The sequence below is a fragment of the Hemitrygon akajei genome, chromosome 3 (assembly GCF_048418815.1).
Source record: "Hemitrygon akajei chromosome 3, sHemAka1.3, whole genome shotgun sequence".
In the NCBI taxonomy this organism is placed as follows: Eukaryota; Metazoa; Chordata; class Chondrichthyes; order Myliobatiformes; family Dasyatidae; genus Hemitrygon; species Hemitrygon akajei.
The window spans coordinates 50,677,315-50,692,339 of record NC_133126.1 but is presented as its reverse complement, the minus strand read 5'-3'; the positions used below and the strand labels follow the sequence as shown (position 1 = coordinate 50,692,339).

The 15,025-nt window shown below is 43.3% G+C and overlaps 1 protein-coding gene across 1 annotated transcript in view; it reads left to right on the top strand.

The window, feature by feature from the left end:
• Positions 1 to 218: 218 nt before the first annotated feature.
• Positions 219 to 15,025, top strand: part of gnpnat1 (glucosamine-phosphate N-acetyltransferase 1) — a 59,215-nt gene continuing 44,408 nt past the window's right edge. The window contains exon 1 of the mRNA XM_073039862.1: positions 219 to 238. The gene's annotated coding sequence lies outside the window, so the exon portion shown is untranslated. The remainder of the gene's footprint in view (positions 239 to 15,025) is intronic.

Sequence of the window (15,025 nt, the reverse complement as noted above, 5' to 3'; positions counted from 1 at the left end):
TCCCCTCCCCTACCCACCTACCTTCCCCTTCACCCAGCTTCACCCATCATTTTCTAGCTGGTTCTCCTTCCCCTCTTATTCTGGCTTCTTCCCCCTTCCTTTCCAATGCTGATGAGGGGTCTTGGCCTGAAACATTGACTGCTTGTTCCTCTCCATAGATGCTGCCTGACCTGCTGAGTTCCTCCAGCATTTTGTGCGTGTTACTCTGGATTTACAGCATCTGCAGAATCTCTCGTGTGTAAGTTATTGTTCCTTTTTTTAAGCTTGCAGATGTAGTAGTGAAGTTTTCAAAGTCAAGAATCTTAGCAAACTTTCATTGCAGTATGTTAAAGTAGGAAGTCTTCATTGTATTGATGAGTGCAAGTAGTCAATAATTCATGATAATAGCTGAATGAGAGCTGCTGAAAGGTATTATCAGATATAATGGGTTGCCCCATTACAGGCAGGATGTCAAGGCTTTGGATAGGGTACAGAAGAGGTTTACTAGGATGTTGCCTGGATTAGAGGGCACGTGCTATAACGAGAGGCTGGACAAACTTGATTATTTTCTCTGGAGCAGTGGAGGCTGAGGGGAGATCTGATAGAAGTTTATAAGATTATGAGAAGCATAGATAGAGTAGATATATTTTTCAAGGGCTTTAAGTGTCTAATTATCAAAGGATATGCATTTAAGTTGAGAGGGGGTAAGTTCAAAGGAGATTTTTTAGACAGAGTATAGTGAGTGCCTGGAATGCACATAGAGGCAGAAACATGAGAGACCTTTAGGAGACGTTTAGATCGGCACATGAATGTGAAGAAGATGGAAGGATATGGATGTTGTGTAGGCAGAAGAGATTAGTTTAGATAACTATTTGATTACTAATTTAATTGGTTCAGCAGGGCATTGTGAGCTGAAGCTGTATTGTTCTATATCCTATATATTTGAAACAGCTTGTACAGGTCAAGAAATGCATATTGCATATTATTAGAAATGACGAAAAGATGTGATTGCTGGAAATACTCTGTTTACACTGACCTGTAGAGAAAGTGGAAATTTGCAAAGATATCCTTGCTGAATACTAAAAAAATATATACATCAGCTACATTATCAGCTATCAAATCATCACAGTAAAATTGTATTCCCTTTGCCAAATATGCATTAAGTCAATAAATAGCTTTGGCTTAAGCACCAAAATGCACGACTAAGAGGTCAAAGCCAGAATTTTCCTCAAATGGCTACTCAACCTCATTATTCCTTGATTTGCACTATTTATTCAAGATTCAAAAAATATTTTTTAATCATTCTTCAGTACACAAATGTAAAGGGAAAAAAATGATTGTTTCTCCAGATCCAAAGCAGCTTTATAAAACACAATAAGCATAAAGAACACAATAAACATAAATATAAAAGCAATCCTATAAAACACACTATTACATACCTCAATAAAAAACACAAAATGCTGGCAGAACTCAGCAGGCCAGACAACATCTATGGGAGGTGGTAATGATGACATTTCGGGCCGAAACCCTTCATCAGGAGTGAAGTAACATGGGATGGTCGAGGGGGGATAAGAAGTGGGGGGAGGGATAAAGTAGAGAGCTGGGAAGTGATAGGCTGGAGGGAAATGGGCTAGGGGGAAGGTGGAGAATTATGGGAAATAAAAGAGAAAGAAAGGTAGGGCTGGAGGGAGATTATAGTGAGGGGGAAAAAGAGAGAGAAAGAGAACCAGACTAAAATAATAGATAGGGATGGGGGTAAGGGTGGGGGGCAGGGGTATCAACGGAGGTCAGTGAGTTGGACGTTCATGCCGGCAGGAAGGAGGCTACCTAGGCGGGAGATAAGGTATTGCTCCATCGACCTGCGTGTGGCCTCATCTTGACGGTAGAGGAGGCCATGGACAGACATGTCGGAGTGGGAGTGGTCTGTGTAATTGAAGTGTGTGGCCACAGGGAGATCCCTGGCCTCCTGTCCAGCCCTACCTTTCTTTCTCTTTTATTTCCCATAATTCTCCACCTTCCCCCTAGCCCATTTCCCTCCAGCCTATCACTTCCCAGCTCTCTACTTTATCCCTCCCCCCACTTCTTATGCCCCCTCGACCATCCCATGTTACTTCACTCCTGATGAAGGGTTTCGGCCCGAAACATCGTCACTACCTCCTCCCATAGATGCTGTCTGGCCTGCTGAGTTCTGCCAGCATTTTGTGTTTTTATTTATTTCCAGCATCTGCAGATTCACTCGTGTTGCCTATTACATACCTCGACTGATTGTATGTACATACATCCCACATAAATATGTAGGGTCTGATAACATACCAGCCCAGGCGCCAAGTGACTGTGCAACTCAAATTAACACAGGTTCAAACAGACAATTTCAATGACTCTCTGGAACAGTCCACTGCTCCTGCCACTTTCAAGAAAACTACTATCATCCCAGTGAACATGAGGCAAGAGGATCCTGCCTTAATAACTACCATCCAGTGGCACTGACCTCAACAAAAGGAAGTGCTTTGAGAGGCTGGTTATGGATCGCATTAAATCCTGCCATCCTGCTACATTGAACCCATATCAGTTTGCTTATCACTCAGATTGGTCCTCTGATGACATCATAACACCTGCCCTCCGCTTTGTCCTGTACCGCCTGGAAAATACTGCCTGGTATGCCAGCATGCTGCTTATTGACTTCAGCTCGGCATTTAATACGATCATACCTCAAAAGCGGTGTCAACACCTCTCTCCGTAACTGGATCTTCAACTTCTTGACAGAAAGACCGCAGTCAGTCCCTGTTGGCAACAACATCTCCAATTCCATCACAATGAGCACTAGCCCCAGGGCTGCATGCTCAGCCCGTTGCTGTTCATGCAACAGATCCATGACTGTACTGATAGATTCAACTCAAACCGGATCATCAAGTTGCAGATTGCACAACAGTGGTTGCCCTCATCAACAAAGACAATGAGATGGTGAGCAGAGAGGAAGTAGAGTGGCTTGCAGAAATTGTGCAAACACAACTTGAGTATCAATGCGGATAAGACTAAAGAGATGATTTCTCTCCTCCATAGACGGCTCCTCCGTGGAGAGCGCCACCAAGTTTCTGGGAGTGCACATAATGGACGACATTACTTGATCCTTCAACACCACCTCCTAAGTCAAGAAAGGACAGCAGCATCTCCACTTCCTGAACACAGTGAGGCCTCGCCCCAACATTCCCTCTAATTTTTTCCACAGCTGCGTGGACTAACCATTGACCTGAGCAGGAATTTTTTTACACAGCCTGGAAACTGTGCGGCACTTCAATATATTTTTTGGGAATATACATACTATGAATAATTAGAATGAAAATTGAAAAATCACATACTTTTGATCTTATTTGTTAATTGAAGGGTATAAGGAAATACAATACAACAAAGAAAATCTTTCATGTTTTGCGAGTTTTCCCCCATCTGTCTTTACATAAATCCATTTAAACACTGTCCAGATTAATTTTGCATTCAAATGAAAGATATGTCTTAGTCCTCTTTAGATCATCCAAAGGTTCTATTTCGAGTCTGCTCCTGGATTGAATTCATAAGACAGAATACACATTTTCAGTCAGCACTAGAAGCTTGAAATGTTCCAATGATGTCAGCAAGAATTGACAGTTTTTCAAATTCTTCATTTCTAAGCAGGGAGTTCAACATATCAGTGAAAGTCTTAATTGAACCAATCTTAACTTTATTGCACGCACATTGAATGAATTGAATAATAGGGGCAATATTGACATCAGAACCTATGGATACAAATAGAGCTTTCTCTTTGTCACTCCAATAAGAGATATTGCCAAGCTCACTGTTTGTGTTGTGTTGGCGTGTGGCCAAGTGGTTAAGGTTGGTCTAGTGATCTGAAGGTCACTAGTTCAAGCCTCAGCTAAGGCAGTGTGTTGTGTCCTTGAGCAAGGCATTTAACCACACGTTTAACCACACCACACATTGCTCTGCAACGACACCAGTGCCAAGCTGTATTGGCCCTTGCCCTTCCCTTGGACAACATCATTGGCGTGGAGAGGGGAGACTTGCAGCATGGGCAACTGCCGGTCTCCCATCCAACTTGGAAACTTCCCAGGGCACAAATCCATGGTCTCTCGAGACTAACGGATGCCTATTGCCAAGCCCGACTGACTTCTGTTCTGTGTTTATTGTTACAATTTGTTACAAATTTGTAACAGTGTTGTAACTTGAAACACTGACAATATAAGTATGTTTAATCTGTAAAAGCCTCCCAGCATGGTGGCACAATAATATCAGCAAAGGAGCGAAGGTTCCCGAGTTCGAATCCAAGTCGGGTTGAGCGTCGAGCTAGCAACCTCGGCCTCGTAAAAACAAGAATAGCTTGCTGCGGAAACACCGCCACGACGGTGCCCCGATAACTCCACTGCCGAGTTAAGGGCTAGTCTTCTTCTACTAATCTCTAAAATGTTTCAAAGTAAAGGTTGCGGTACATTTTTTATTTAGAACAGGGATTCGTAATCAGGGATCGATCCATGGACTCCTCAGTTAATAGTAGGGGTCCATGGCAAAAAAAAGTTGGGAAACCCTGATTTATAAAATTTATCGATTATATTCATTAATACATAGTGAATTTCAGGGTGTTTCATAATTTTTCATACACATTTACATTCTCCTTCCCACTCCCATTCCAACATGTCAATCCATGGCCTTCTGTACTGCTGCAACGAGGCCACACTCACGTTGTATATTTTCAATATACAACTTGAAAACGTACACACTCAAATGTATATTTTCATTAACGTTTTCATTTTGTTTCATTCACAAACAAAATGCTAGAGGAACTCAGAAGGCCAGGCATTATCTGTGGAAAAGAGTAAACAGTCGATGTTTCAGGCTGAGATCCTTCATCGGTACTGGAAAAAAAATTGAGAAGTCATAGCAAGAAGGTGGAGGGAGTAGAGGAAGAGGTACAAGGTGGTAGGTGTTAGGTGAAACTGGGAGGGGGGAGGGGTGAAGTAAAGAGCAAGAAAGTTGGTGAAAGAGATAAAGGGCTTGAGAAGGTGGAATCTGATAAAAGAGGGTAGAAGACTAGGGAAGAAAGAGAAGGGGGAAGAGCACCAGTTGGAGGTGATGGGCAGGTAAGGCGAGAGGGAAACGGGAATGGGGAATGGTGAAAGGGGGTGAAGTTACTGGAAGTTTGAGAAATCAAATCTACAGAGTAGAAGTCTTCACCCAGACACACTGGTGTCAAGAAAACAACTTCTCCCTCAACATCGCAAAAACAAAGGAACTGGTTGTGGACTACAGGAGGAATGGAGATGGGATAACCCCTGTTGACATCAATGGATATGGGGTTGAGAGAATGAACAGCTTTAAGTTCCTCGGCATAAACATCACCAAGGATCTCACTGTGTCTGTACATACCGGATGTGTGGTGAAAAAGGCACAACAGTGCCTCTTTCACCTCAGACAGTTGAAGAAATTTGGTATGGCTCCCCAAATCCTAAGAACTTTCTACAGGGGCACAATTGAGAGCATCCTGACTGGCTGCATCACTGCCTGGCATGAGAATTGTACTTCCCTCAATCGCAGGACTCTGCAGAGAGTGGTGCGGACAGCCCAGCGCATCTGTAGATGTGAACTTCCTGCTATTCAGGACATTTACAAAGGCAGGTGTGTAAAAAGGACCTGAAGGATCATTGGAGACCAGAGTCACCCCAATTACAAACTAGTCCAGCTGCTACCATCCGGGAAGCGGTACCGCAGCATAAAAGCCAGGACCAACAGGCTCTGGAACAGCTTCTCCCACCAGGCCATCAGACTGATTAGTTCATGCTGACACAACTGTATTTCTATGTTATACTGACTATCCTGTTGTACATAATATGTATTATAAATTACTAAATTGCACATTGCACATTTTAATGGAGACATTACATAAAGATTTTTACTCCTCATGTATTTGAAGGATGTAAGTAATAAAGTCAATTCAATTGAGGCCATTCAGACGGAACATAAGGTGTTGCTTCTCCAACGTGAGTGTGGCCTCGTCACAACAGTAGAGAAGGCCATGGATTGACATGCTGGAATGGGGGTGGGAAGGAGAATTGAAATGGGTGGCCAGTGAAAGATCCCACTTTTTCTGGCGGATGGAGCATAGGGTTTTGGTGAAGCAATCTCCCAATCCTCTTCCCACCCTCTCTCATTTGTATCCTCTTCCCATCTTTTCACTTGTAAAACTGCCATCCCCTTCTCTCAGTTCCTGGGAGAACTGAGGCTTTTCATTCCAGAACTAATGAGATGTCCTCCTCCTTCAAAGAAAGAGGCTTTCCTTCCTCCACCATCAACGTTGCCTTCACCCGCATTTTGTCCATTTCACGTATGTCTGCCCTCACCCCATCCTCTCGCCATCCCACCAGGGATAGGGTTCCTCTTGACCTCTCCTACCACCCCACCAGCCTCCGTGTCCAGCACATAATTCTCCATAACATTCACCATCTCCAACAGGATTCCAGCACCAAGCACATCTTTCCCTCCCCTCCTCTTTCCACTTTCTGCAACGATCCGACTCCCTTGTCCGTTTGTCCCTCCCCACCGATCTCCCTCCTGGTACTTGTGCTTGCAAGCGGAACAAGTGCTACACCTGCCCCTGCACTTCCTCCCTCCCCACCGATCTCCCTCCTGGTACTTGTGCTTGCAAGCAGAACAAGTGCCATACCTGCCCCTGCACTTCCTCCCTCCCCACCGATCTCCCTCCTGGTACTTGTGCTTGCAAGCAGAACAAGTGCCATACCTGCCCCTGCACTTCCTCCCTCCCCACCGATCTCCCTCCTGGTACTTGTGCTTGCAAGCAGAACAAGTGCCATACCTGCCCCTGCACTTCCTCCCTCACCATCGTTCAGGGCCCCGAACAGTCCTTTCAGGTGAGGTGACACTTCACCTGCGAGTTTGTTGGGGTCACCTACTGTATCCGGTGCGGCCTCCTGTATATCAGTGAGACCCGATGTCAGTCCATGCTCTTCTCTATTGCTGCGGTAAGGCCACACTCGGGTTGGAGGAACAACACCTTATATTCTGTCTGGGTAGCCTCCAACCTGATGGCATGAACATTGATTTCTCAAAATTCTGGTAATGCCACCCCCTTCACCATTCCCACAGAACCATAGAACATTACAGCACAGAAACAGGCCTTTTGGCCCATCTTGGCTGTGCCAAACCATTTTTCTGCCTAGTCCCATTAACCTGCACCTGGGCCATATCCCATTCCTTTTTTCCTCTCTCACCTTACCTCCTTACCTGCCCATCACCTCCTTCTGGTGCTCTTCCCCCTTTTCTTTCTTCCATGGCCTTCTGGCCTCTCCTATCAGATTCCTCCTTCTCCAGCTCTGTATCTCTTTCATCAATCAACTTCCCAGATATTTACTTAAGCCCTGCCTCCCTTCCCAGTTTCACCTGTCACCTTGTGTTTCTTCCTCCCCTCCCCCCCACCTTCTAACTCTAACTCCTCACCACCTTTTCTCCAGTTCTGATGAAGTGCTTTGGCCCAGAACATCGCCTGTACTCTTTAACATGGATGCTGCCTGGCCTGCTGAGTTCCTTCAGCATTTTGTGTGTGTTGCTTAAATTAACATACAATAGGATTCAAAATTATATCAGCATAACTTCAAAATTGTATTAACATTATACAAATGAAAACTCAGTCTGTGTACATTTTCCTGTTCAGTGCAATAGTTGTGAAGAAATATTAGAGAGAATGTTAGGGGGGGGGGGGGTAGGCCTCGCTTGCCTCAGTCTCCTCAGGAAGTGGAGATGCTGCTGTGCTTTCTTGAAGGACCAAGTGATGTTGTCCGTTATATGCGCTCCCAAAATGCGCAGCAACAAAGGTTGTGCGCATGGGAGTATTTCAGTTACTGTGTGGCCACGCAGTTTAGAGGGAATAATGCCCCACCCCCATTCAATTTTTAAACAGGCACCACTGAGCATGTCCTGACCAGCTGCGTCGCCATCTGGAACGGGAATGCAAAGAACCTGACCATAAGGCCCGATCAGGGATTGCGAGGACCCGACCATAAGGCCCGATCAGGGATTGCGAGGACCTGACCATAAGGCCCGATCAGGGCTTGCGAGGACCTGACCATAAGGCCCGATCAGGGATTGCGAGGACCTGACCATAAGGCCCGATCAGGGATTGCGAGGACCTGACCATAAGGCCCGATCAGGGATTGCGAGGACCCGACCATAAGGCCCGATCAGGGATTGCGAGGACCCGACCATAAGGCCCGATCAGGGATTGCGAGGACTGCTGAGAGGATCTCTTCCACCCTCCCAGAGATGTTGTGTGTCAGTTACATCTATTGTGTTGTACACCTTGATCTGGAGGAATGTTGTATCACTTGGCGGTATACATGCATCCTATTGAATGACAACAAACTTGAACTTGGAATGGCGGTAGGTGATGTGTATGTAGTGATAGAGAAGGGTGGGGGGGGGGTTAATGGGTGGAGATGTTGTTCAGGCTGGCAGCTTGTGGGAAGTAGCTGTTATTTTCGTAATTTTATGTCTGCATTAAACTGCTGCTACAAAACAACAAATTTCACTTCATATGTTAGTGATGATAAACCTAATTTTGATACCTAAACACTTTGAAAATATCCATAAGCTGGCTCTCCACAGTTCTCTTTGCAGTAATTTCCATAGATTCACAACCCTCTAGAGGAAAGAATTTCTTTTCACCTTGGTCCTGAATGATCCATCCCTTATTTTTGAGGTTGTGACTCATGGTCACGATTTTCAAGATAATTTTGGAACTATTTTTGAGTCATCCCTTGCAGGGAAAATATCAATTTTTCATCCACCCTGTTTAACTCCTTAAGAAATAGTTTGTTTTCTTGACATCTACTTTATATCCAAGAGCTTTTTGAGCATTACGTTTGTACTATTTAATATCTTGTGTTGTTGCTTTTTCTAAAATTGGAAGACTTGATGCCAGCAAGATGAGAACTGTTGCAATCTTAAACCAAAACTTGGCTCTGGTGGCTACATTAGTGAGAACACAATTTAGGCCGTGCTCTCAGCAGCAAAGCCACAGTGTTTGAGTTATAGTCATCATTAACTTGGAGTTCTGAAGGGTGGTGTGTGTGTGTGTGTGTGTGTGTGTGTGTGTGTGTGTGTGTGTGTGTGTGTGTGTGTGTGTGTGTGTGTGTGTGTGTGTGTGTGTGTGTGTGTGTGTGTGTGTGTGTGTGTGTGTGTGTGTGTGTGTGTGTGTGTGTGTGTGAGAGAAAAAATCATAAAATGCCACAATTCTTTTGTTTGTCAACTCATCAGATTTCCCAGTGTTCAGCATTTAAAGCCCGTCTTCATAATGTACCTCAGTGATAAGAAAACACTGTCAATCTGGAGACTCAAGGTTTTAATGGAGGAAATAGTTTAGAAACATAGAAAACCTACAGCACAATACAGGCCCTTCAGCCCACAATGTTGTGCCGAACATGTCCCTACCTTAGAAATTACCTAGGGCTACCCACAGTCTTCTATTTTTCTGAGCTCTATATACCTGTCCAGGAGTCCCTTAAAAGACCCTATCGTATCTGCCTCCACCACCGTCACCAACAGCCCATTCCACGCACTCACCACTCTCTGTGTAAAAAAAAACTTACCCTTGACATCTCCTCTGTACCTATAGTTTTGACTTTTGGAGTTCATGTCAAAATAAAACTCTAGACAAGTTCTTGAATAATTCTTACTCAAATATTCCTAAACACCGCAAACAGGTGATATTGCTTGTGCAAGAAACTCCAAGTGTAATAATTCAAAATATCAATCTCCTGAGAGTTTCTGACTGTCTGCCCTACCTGTGCCTCAAATAATTTTATAAATTTCTATTAGGTCTCACCTCAGCTTCCACTCCAGGGAGCGTTTGTCCAACCTCTGCTTATAGCACACACCCTCTGATTCATCAGCGTCCTGATAAAACTCTTCTGAGCCTTCTCCAAAGCCTCCTGTTCCTTCTTGTAATAGTGCAACAAGAACTGCATACTATACTCCAAGGGCAGCCTAACCAAAGTTTTATACAACTTATTCCTGAGTACAAACGTGTATTATAGCCCGTACATAGTGATGAAGACAAGCTTGTTAATATGCCTTCTTTTCCGATCTATCTACTTGCACTGCCATTTTTAGGAAGCTGTTAACTTGTACTTCTAGATCCGTCTGTATATTATTGTTGTTACGTGTCCTGCCATGGGTTTGGATATACAGGACATCTGTGGGTATAACCATATAACAATTACAGCACGGAAACAGGCCATCTTGGCCCTTCTAGTCCGTGCCGAACGCTTACTCTCACCTAGTCCCACCGACCTGCACTCAGCCCATAACCCTCCATTCCTTCCCTGTCCAATTTTACTTTAAATGACAATACCGAACCTGCCTCTACCGCTTCTACTGAAAGTTCGTTCCACACAGCTACCACTCTCTGAGTAAAGAGATGCCCCCTCATGTTACCCTTAAACTTTTGCCCCCTAACTCTCAACTCATGTCCTCTTATGGCCTGCCATAAGACCAAACGTCCCTCAGGAGGAATGTGGCATGTAGTGTGACATTGTTGACTTTGATAAATTAGTCTGTGGGACTTCTAGTCTGATTTAGACATCAGCCACTGCATTACCAAAAGTTAGCACCTTGGTCAATGCTGAACCTCCTCCGAACTATTTCTGTGGTTTGTTACCAGAGAGTGACTTGCTTTAGGCATTTTAGAATCAACCACACTGGCGGGTCTGAGGTCAGACTTTGTCAAGATGGCAAATTTCTTCTTTAAAAGGCACCAGTGAACCAAGTGACTTGCTCGTTTTGTTATCATTTCAATTTCACAGTTTTTCGCTTACACACTGGCTGGACATCTTGTGACATAATACCGAAATAAGTGTTTTATCTGGTTTTAAAGGAGGAAGCGGTCTATGACTACTGAACGAGAAAAGCTCCTCAGCTTCAGTGGTTGCCGGTCTGTCAACCTACATCAGCTCAATTTGCTTGTGATACTGTGATTGGGTGACCATCTGCCAATGTCTGGCCATTCAGTTCCTTTGATCTAACGTTAATATGTTTTAGATAATAACAGACTTCAGACATGTCAAAGAGCTATTGTCTGGCACTCTGACAGTGTCATGGGTACTGTTGATAAGTATCAGTGATTTTAAACAAGCCAGCCATTGGGTAGTCTGGTGTAATGTTGTCTTCAGCTGTTACTTTGACACCAGAGGTAGGATTAAAAACTTCAGGAGTTTTCGCTTAGTCCAAATTCTCTCCACATTCACAAATGTGATTGTTTTAAATTATCTCTCCCCCTCCCTCTCCCCTCCCTCTCACCCTCCCTCTCCCCTCCCCCTCCCTCTCTTCCCCTCCCTCTCACCCTCCCTTTTCCCCTCCCTCTCCCCTTCCCCTCTTTGTCATTCCCCCCCCCCCCCCCATGATAGGTGTCCCATTGCTTTCATCGTCCATCCCAACTGGACAATGAATTTGACTCAATTTATATTTGCATATCTTTCACAGTTCCTAGTGTATTTATTTTAAGATGCGGTTTCAATTTTAACATTACAAAGTACGTTTAAATAGTTTTTTAACTGCTAAGCATTCTTAGTGCAATGAAGCAGAAATGTAGTCTACGGTATGCAGTAACTGTCTATAGTTGCAAGTGCATCTGCTCTTATATTTAGCACATGCTACGTTTTCCTGGCATGTTGAAAATAGGTGGAATTATTTATTGTTGATATTTATGTTGGTTTAGTGATGGAAAGGTGTAAAAGCACTGAAGCAAGAAGGCAAAGTGCTTCAAGAACTCCTCTGCAGAGACAGAGGGATGATGTATGTTCTTGAAACAAAATGTTGATCAACGCGTACAACAGCATCTGCATTGTACTTTGTGTTTCCTAAAACGTTGACCATTCCTCTGCCTCTGCAGATCCTGTACAGTTGCTCCAGCAGCTTCTTCTTTGCAGAATCTTGAATCGCTGATGTGGAATAACTGATTGATTGAAAACTTTGATTGCTTTCAAATTGTATCACTTCTTCCCCTCCGCCTCCCCTTTTTTTTTTGTATATTACTCTTTTTGTGTTTTTTACTCTGTTTTGGATACATCTCTGTTCTTCTTTCAGGACACTCCCAAAAACTAACACCTCAGGCCAAAGATTTGCTCATGTAGCCTGACATCTTGTATTGTAGCTTGACGTTGGATTTTGTCTGATATTATCCCTGTGCCATGCTTTGAGTTGGTTAACTTTGTGAAAAGCAGAGTATAAATGCAGAAATTTGCTATTTGTTTTCTCTCTGCCTACCTCCCGCTGTGCTGAGCAGTGATCTTTAATTTTCAGCACAATGCATTGTTTTGGCTTTTGAACAATATTGCCAATACTTGCCAGAAATCAGCAGCGTGTTCTGTTGTAAAACCATCTCAATAGGGAACTAAATTGAATTTGCTTCATACTGACTTGTGCAGCATCCAAAAATTAATCAAAGGGATTAGTCTCGCATCCCATCCAGTAAGAGTCTGGTTTAACCTTAGTCCCCTGAGCAATGGTGTTCCTAAGGTCATCTTCATGAATTAAACTTTGAATTAAAGAGTAGTTATTTGAATATAACTAATTGTGTTTTCAGTTTTGTCAAATTCTTGCATATTACTCACTCAACTGACTCCTGCTGTAATTATGTTTCACTAGACATTGGTTCCAATGACGTCCACAGCCAAATAATTTGGAAGTGCCCCACCTACTGGGCGATCTGAGTTCTTTTTTCCATAGTCACAGTGGGAAGGAGTAGATCAGTAGAAAATAGCAGATGTTGCGGAATACTTGGCAGACGGAGGACAATGCTGAGAAGTAATCAATCGAAATCAAACATTTTGAACAATTGCAGGGTATCCTTTTAACTTTAACATATTAGATGTTTGACTCATTCTGAACTAATGCTCTAAGCAATTAAAGAAGAGGATCGCTATTCGTAACCATTTAAATGACCTATTAGTCACTCCATCCCACCCCCGTTCTCCTTGACATGCAGTTTCTAGTCATTTTTCTGTGGTCTGTCATGGTCTACCTACCTGTTGCCTGTAATTATAAAAAACATCGTTTTGCCTGAAGCCATTTTTAAACTCATAGGCTAAGATAAAAGCTCAGAAGTGAAAAATGAGCCTGAAATGTGTCAAACTAAAACAAGAAGAAATGTCCCACAGTACTTGTTTTATTCCTATAGTTTACTTTGCCTTTACTACAAATTGCACAGAACATGCAAAACCTTCACTCATGCAAAACCCGTTTACAGAATTAATACAGCAGTCAGCTCCAGCCAGCCATTCCCTCCAGCAAGTGAGCTTCAGCAACTTACAGAGGGCCATTCATAATTTGTTTCTGGAACTGATGTTAAAAATATTTAAGCAGATACTTGGAACTAAATGTTGAAAGGGCAGTTCATCTTTGCACAACCATTCCATTGAATTTTATTTGTGGAATAAGTATCTAAGGCATCATTCAACTTTTCTAAGAGCTAAATGCAAAAACAAATTGCATGTAACTTGCTGATATGTGAGAAGAGGGAAGTTGTCACCTTTCCACCAATTGTTTCCATGTTTCCTGAAGGCATTGAATTACAAGCAGAGTTCTTGAAGGCCTCAGATACTTTCTACTGCTGTATCCAAATGGGCATTCTTCAGAAATGAGTGTAGACTAGGGCATGGATCGGTGGGATATCTAATTGTCCTGTGCCAAACACTGACAATGCAGGAGGTTTATTGGTGTTTCCTCTGCCCCACCTGTCCCCAACCCAGAGATGCCACGGCAACTTAGCTCTGAACTTTTGAGGACAATTCTTAGGCAGGCTGCTTGCTGTCTTTGTTAACTAACTCTTTTGAGATATATTTTCTTACCTCACTAGTTACAGATTATGCTGGGAAATGCAGATGAATAGAAAAGCCTTTACAGGATAAGGAATTGTTCAAGAAGTTTAGACTGCTTTTACTGTTGGCAATTCAGTGCACCAGGACATCTGTATCTGTCCAATGTGCAATGGACCAGCACAAAGAACCTCTGGATCCCCTCTCATTACAGATCAATACAGAAACCTGTTCAACAGGGAGCTGCGTTACATGAGAACAGCCCCTGCTGTGCCGCAGGGTACGAGCGGCAGCTGCAAAAGGAGAGATTGAACAGCCAGCCGCTAACCACAGCCAGCGCTTATTCTCACCCACACTGCTCCAGAGTTTGTGGATCCCAGGCTGGCCTCTACAGCCACCTGAAGTCCCACCAACAGACAACCCCTCAGAGAAACAACACGCTCGACTTGAGTGATCGCACAATCTATCGATAGACCCCACTGGTACTGCTTCACCACTCTGTGTTTCACCATCCACGCTGTGCAGTGATTTGAAACTTTAACAGCAGATGCTGTAAACACACAAAGCCCGTACACACATTAATACAATTCGCATTTATATAGTGCTATTAATATGTCAAAAAACATTGTTTTACTCAAAGACTTTCACACCAAAATTAATCAAAGAGCAGATTAAAAAAGGAAAAAAAAAAGAGAGGTTTTGGGAGAAAACTGCCAAACTTAGGGCACTGGCACAAAATGCACCCAGCAAATCACGGTCCAGAGTTCAAGAAGCAGAGACATTTCAGATAATATCCACATATTATCACATAGCAGATGAGGTGTTGTCTGTGATCTACAGTGACTCTTCTCAAAGTTCAAAGTAAATTTACTGTATTATCAAAGTACATATATGTCCCAATGTACAATCCTAAGATTCATTTTTTTCCGGGCAATCACAATAAATCCAAGAAACCCCAGTGCAATCAATGAAAGACCAGACCTAACAGGGACAAGCAACCAATGTGTAAAAGACAATGAACTGTGCGAAAGAGAATAACAATAAACAAATAAGCAATAAATCTCGAGAGTGTGAGAAGAAATGTCCTTGAAAGTGAGTCCATGTGTTGTGGGAACAGTTCAGTGATGGGGCAACTGAAGTTGAGTGAAGTTATCCCCTCTCATTCAAGAGCCTGTTGAGGG